The sequence below is a fragment of the Chiroxiphia lanceolata genome, chromosome 2 (genome assembly GCF_009829145.1).
Source record: "Chiroxiphia lanceolata isolate bChiLan1 chromosome 2, bChiLan1.pri, whole genome shotgun sequence".
Taxonomy (NCBI): Eukaryota; Metazoa; Chordata; class Aves; order Passeriformes; family Pipridae; genus Chiroxiphia; species Chiroxiphia lanceolata.
The window spans coordinates 101,904,491-101,910,047 of record NC_045638.1 but is presented as its reverse complement, the minus strand read 5'-3'; positions in this window follow the sequence as shown (position 1 = coordinate 101,910,047).

Below are 5,557 nucleotides of genomic sequence, written 5' to 3'. Positions count from 1 at the left end.
TTAAAAAGGTCTGCACTTTTTTGGCAATCCTCCAATGTGCTAGCTATTATCAGCATTGTCATTTTTTGTTAAACATCAACAGGATTTCATATCTTGTTCATAGCGTAACTATTCAAGTAACTTGGTTTTGTTTTTAAAAATGTACTTTCCTATGAAAGACTAGTACTAGGATTTGATGCATGTTTTTGAGTGGCAGAACACTTTCATGTCCTTAATTTAAATGTGACATGAAAAACATGTCTTTTAGCAGTTGACAGAAGTATTTCATTAGTATTTGTATTTTGGCAGAATTACCAGAGGGGGGGGAAAAAAGTATCTCTGTAGCATTATTGTCTTTATTTATATCTAATTTGTAATGGCTAATTTGTAATTTTAAAATACCTGAGACTCTTTGGTTTTCAGTTGTGTAGTAGATGTGCCTTAGTGAAACTGTTCAGCTCATGTCTGACTACAGCCTTGTGCATTCTGTTGCAATTACACAACATCAGATGAATTATATCTATTTTAACCTGTTACTGAAATAAAGTTTTTATAACAGGGAAGATTTATAGACATTGTTCTGGTCTCTGGGAAGACCAGGGGAATAAAAAATAAAATAATTGCTGTGTTTTCAGTGTTCTATGTATTCTGTTAAGTGAGGTAAACTGTAGGGATGACTGCCAGCTTTGTATACAGCTGATGCAGTTTGGTTGCCTTTCTGCATAATGCAGTTATTGCTCAGCATGGTCAACCAAAAAAAAACAAAGGAATAATCAGAATTACTGAGTTAAAGGGGTTTGTTGGAATTTTGCCAACTCATTTAGGAAGGAGAGCTTCATTAACCCTACGTCTTTGCTTCAGTCTAATGAGTTAAGAAATTTTTAGTGGCAAAATAAATTTGCAGACGTGGGCTCATTTCTCTTTAAGTCTCTTGGTCATGAGGAAAGGGTAAGTAAATGTTGGGGGGGGGGTTTGGATTATTTTTTATCTCCTTTTCTACCGAGAAGTGCTCGAGTAAACAAATTCTAGTAGGAACTGTCAGGCATGTTAAGAACTAAACTGATAAATGCTGGTTTGACTTTGTTGTCAAGTGGTGGAATGGCAGGGCAAAAATATCAAGCTGCTCCCCAGAGTGAGGCAGCAATAAGGTACATGTCTGCCGAAAATGGTAAATTAATCTTTGGCATTTTCATGACAGCATCCAGAGTATATAAATAGTGATTTTATTTCCCACACCCCCACATCCCCACCCCCCCGGAAAAATGTGCTGTTTCAATATACTGTTCTAAGCTGAGTGGTGCTGAACTCAGGGTTGCATAGCAAATAAATGCATGGGCACATCAAGGTAGTTTGACAGCATTTCTGTGTTCTTTCCTGGCAGTGTTTTCGCAAATGGTAATGAGTGGTGGCTAATGGAATTAGCAAATAAATTGATGCCTGTTTAAAGTTTTGTTCAAAACATGTAGCTCTCTCCACTGTAGAAAAACCTGGAGACTTTTGCACTTAATTCATGCAGAGAAATACCTGTGTTATGGGGCTTGCTTTTAGGCATCTTGATGTTATCAGTGTTCAAAACAGTTCTTTAATAAGGTTCCCTGTGCAGTTTTAACATTCCTGTTACGTACTGTATCCTGTGCTGTTGGACTTTTTTTTTTCTTTCCCCATAGGCTCCCTCATTCAGTGTAGGGAGTTCCTGGCACCAGCACAACAAATAGCTCTTCAACAGAGTCGATTTTTAATTATCTGTGTTGTGTCAGGTTGTCGATTTGCCTGTTTTACAAGCAGAGACTTTGAGATGTCTCAGTTCAGAGCATCCTTACGTCTCAATATCGAGCACTATAGTGCTACTTATCTGAAAGTAGCTGCTTTTTTTTCTACATAAACTGAAAGTTCTCCATTCAGCATATGGTTCTATATGGCTTTGTACCTTGTTTCAGTCACACTGTAAAATCAATATTTATTTTTCTGTAGTGTGCATTTTCTGTGCTCTCTGGATCATTTTTGTGTAGGTATTGAGAATGATGAGATAGTAAAGAGTTTGGAGCTGATGCTCTTCAGTTCATCATCCTGTTGTATGTTGTCTTTGTCTTAGCACTCCCTTTCTCTTTAGTCTCGATTCTGCATTCTTTGATCTTTTTCTACTTCCCTGTTAGTGGTTTATTTTAGACTTTCCCCTGTTTCTCCATCTCTCCGCCTCTCTCTCACCACTGATTCCAAGTGGCAGTGCCTACTACTTGCTTTTCCCTGGTGAAGTCTCTGTCTTTTATTGAAATTAGGAAGGTTTTCTTTTGTGCTGTTTGAATCTATTAGTGGAGTCTTTCCCACCTCTTTGATAAGTTGGGCTGTGGAATGGTACTCTGACTTTTGAATTAAGTCCATTGATCATCCTCACCTACACAGTAGATGGGATGTGAAGCTTTTCCTGAACCAATTCCTGTGCTGTCTTTGTCCTCCTCCTACACTTATCTCTATTATAAACAAGGCAGAGCTATTGCTTATTATTATTGGTGTGGTCAAAATACCTGTGCTGTGGTATTTGTGTTAGTGCATGTGGCTTAATGTAGGCAAAAAACCTTTTCCTCCCAGGCTTGTGAAACTTCAGCTGGAATTTTCTTAGCTTCAGGATCAAGTTAATATCCTGCACAAATGGTAGGACTTCTGAGCTTCACAAACTGAAAGTGTGGCCTTGCTGTGGTTGAGTGATCCTAAACATACATGCTGGTAAGTAGGCCTGTTTAAAACAAGCAATAAAATGAACAGCTGGTACGATCTCGGATAGGTTTTTCAGGAAGTACTTGGTGCTCACAGTGAGCAGTAGGATTTATTTAGTGACAGTATAAACAAAACATAAAAATCTGAGTAAAGAAACCTAAAGACCGCTTATGCCACAGATTCAGCAGTGCCAAAAGTGTTGACTGCTGGTCAGGGCTTATGTCTCGTTTAGGCTTACAGTTTTGATTCAGAGGTACGTGTCTAGTCCTCCAGGAATTCTCTAGCAACAAACTCCACTGAAATTGTGACACCCAGCTTTATAGGTTGGGTTTAAGAGTTCATGTGAAGATGTAAGAAGAGGTTCTCTGCTCCTTTTTCTTAGAGTTTATTGTTAGCAGCCAAAGATCAAGTATTTTTAGGCAAGTACTTATTTCACAAAATATTCTTTCAACCTTGCAAAGTTGGTTTATATATAAATAAACTCCTCCATGAGTTCCCATCTGGTTACTTTGGAAATCTTCAGATTTGCTCACTGAAGCATGCTTCCTTTCCATCTCACCGATTTCCCTTCTGCAGCCTGATGAGGTTTGGAACAGCCTGCTAGCTTTATATCCCCAGTGACACATCCATCTCTCTCTACCACAGTCCAATCTAAATTGGCTCCTTTCCTAGGAGTATGTAGAAATGAGGGGTAACTAGTTAGGCTGAATTATGCCACACTGAAAGCTGTACAGCTGTTAATGTAAATATCCTGGTAGTCCCAGACCATGTCTGACAACCAGGGCAAGGTGCTTCCCCACCTCCTGAATGGCAGTCTGGATTGTTCTGGTCACTTGGAAGAATTAAGCAACTGTTTCCAAGATGTCCATTTCAGAACAGAAATAAGAAGGTAGTATGACTCATTTTATGTCCAGATTCTGTTTGAATCTGCTGTGCCTGAGTTCTCATAGTTACAATATGTTAACCTCTTCCTAAGGAACAATCTCATGTTCCTTTGGACACAGCCTTTGCCCTTTGACCTGGAATTACATCATGGTCTTGGCTGCTGATGGTCAGCTGGGAGATCTTGTCTTACCATGAGTGATTCCTATAAAGAGGAATTAGTAAGAAGAGCCAGCTGGGTCTGTGTGTGTGTTTCATACTCAGCATTAGAGTTGAAACTCTCCATACCTCCTTTATGTGCCCCTATGGCTTTCTAACTGGGCTCTAAATGCAAGTTTGAGTCCAGAAGGTGAGGATTGGGTTGGGTTGGGGGTTTTTTGTGGCCATTACCTTTTGTCTGAAAACAGACAGGAGTTATGGGATCCCTTATGTGAAGTCTGTCTTCCTGAGCCGTTATTTTTGAGCTATGTTAGGTTTTGAGCAAACATTGCAGCCACTTTGCTCATGATAACAGATTTTGTTTGGTTTATTACTGAGGATGTCTTTGGAAATGGAAATATGCAAACTGCTGGTGTATCGTTATGAGAACTGTTGTGGTGTTTGCCCCACTACCCCATCTTCCCCGGAGAAAGGTGTAAGAGCATCGCTGCGTGCTGCTTTCTTCTGCCAGTGTCTTCCTTTCTTGTGGAGAAACCACCGGAAAGGGAAAACAGTGTAACAAATCTATTGGGGCAGCAACTTTCCCCTTTTAGCCTTATGTATTTTTGATGCTGACTGGGGAAAAAAAGAAACAAAAAAGATGGTGTTGGGGGTAAGGCACCTGTCTGTGAGGAAAGGTATCTGGATTCACCTCCCTTGAGTCTTGGCAGTGAAGGTTCTGGCCTAGCCTGAAAAATGGACTGTGTGGACAAAACTGGCCACAGTCTGGGCAAGAAGTCCTAACGACAATAGGAAGTGTTCAACCTCATATCAAAAGTGCACAGTTGTGAAATTGAATCCAAAGCCGTTGGGCTGATAGCTGAGCTTTGCACAACCTTGAGGAAAGAAGGTAATGAAACACTTTATTTGGTGTAGGGAGGCAGAAAGGAAGAAGGTACAGAGGACCTTGAAGCATATTTGGGAATGATCTGAAGTATCTTTTCAGTCAGTACACAACCCCAGTACTGAACACACTATGCTGGGATATATGTACTCTGTATGATACAAACCTCTGGGCTTTCTCCTTAAGAAAGAAGGAACAAGCCAAGGACAAGATAGGTTACTTGGGACTGGGCGTTGTACTTTTGTTGCTTAGATGGACTTTGAAAGCACTGCTTGTTTTCAGGGCTTGAAAACATCTTTTCCTCTAAAAGCTCTGCGTCAGAAATGAACTCTTCAGTGTTGGGGAAATGTGATGAAGGTGGCTTGCACATTCCTTGTTGCAATGTGGGAAGCTTAGGGAGACAGTTTTGTTTGTTTGTTTTTCTGACACATTTTCTACACTGCTTATGCTCTGGAATAAGGAAAGGAGAAAGTGCAAGGAAAGGAGGAGATTGTGTCACCAGATCCCAATATAGGAGTGGAAAGATCCCAGATTTCCTTGACTAAGGTAACTGTAGTATTACTGTTGATTGCAGTTTTCTTTGAATGTGGTTGGCTCATGTTACAGAGTCTCTGTTCTACATCTGGCCTTTGAGTTGTCATTTAGTTAAATTCCATAGGATCCTGTTCCTTGGGCCAAAGTACATCTTTGAAAAGGTTATCTCTGCCTGGAGAACAAGCATCTCATACTGGTGGGATCTCCTACATATCAGGGATGGCTCGTCCTTGACTTACCCATATGTAGCTAAGCCTTTACACAAGAGAAAAAATACTGTACTAGTTACATTTTTCTTCAGAGTAACTGAGCTAACAATCTGTTTTAGGATTTTACACTGTATTAAGTTATTAAAAACTAATTTTGTAAGTAAGCAGCTGTTGTTTTGACTCAGTTATTCTTAAGAAT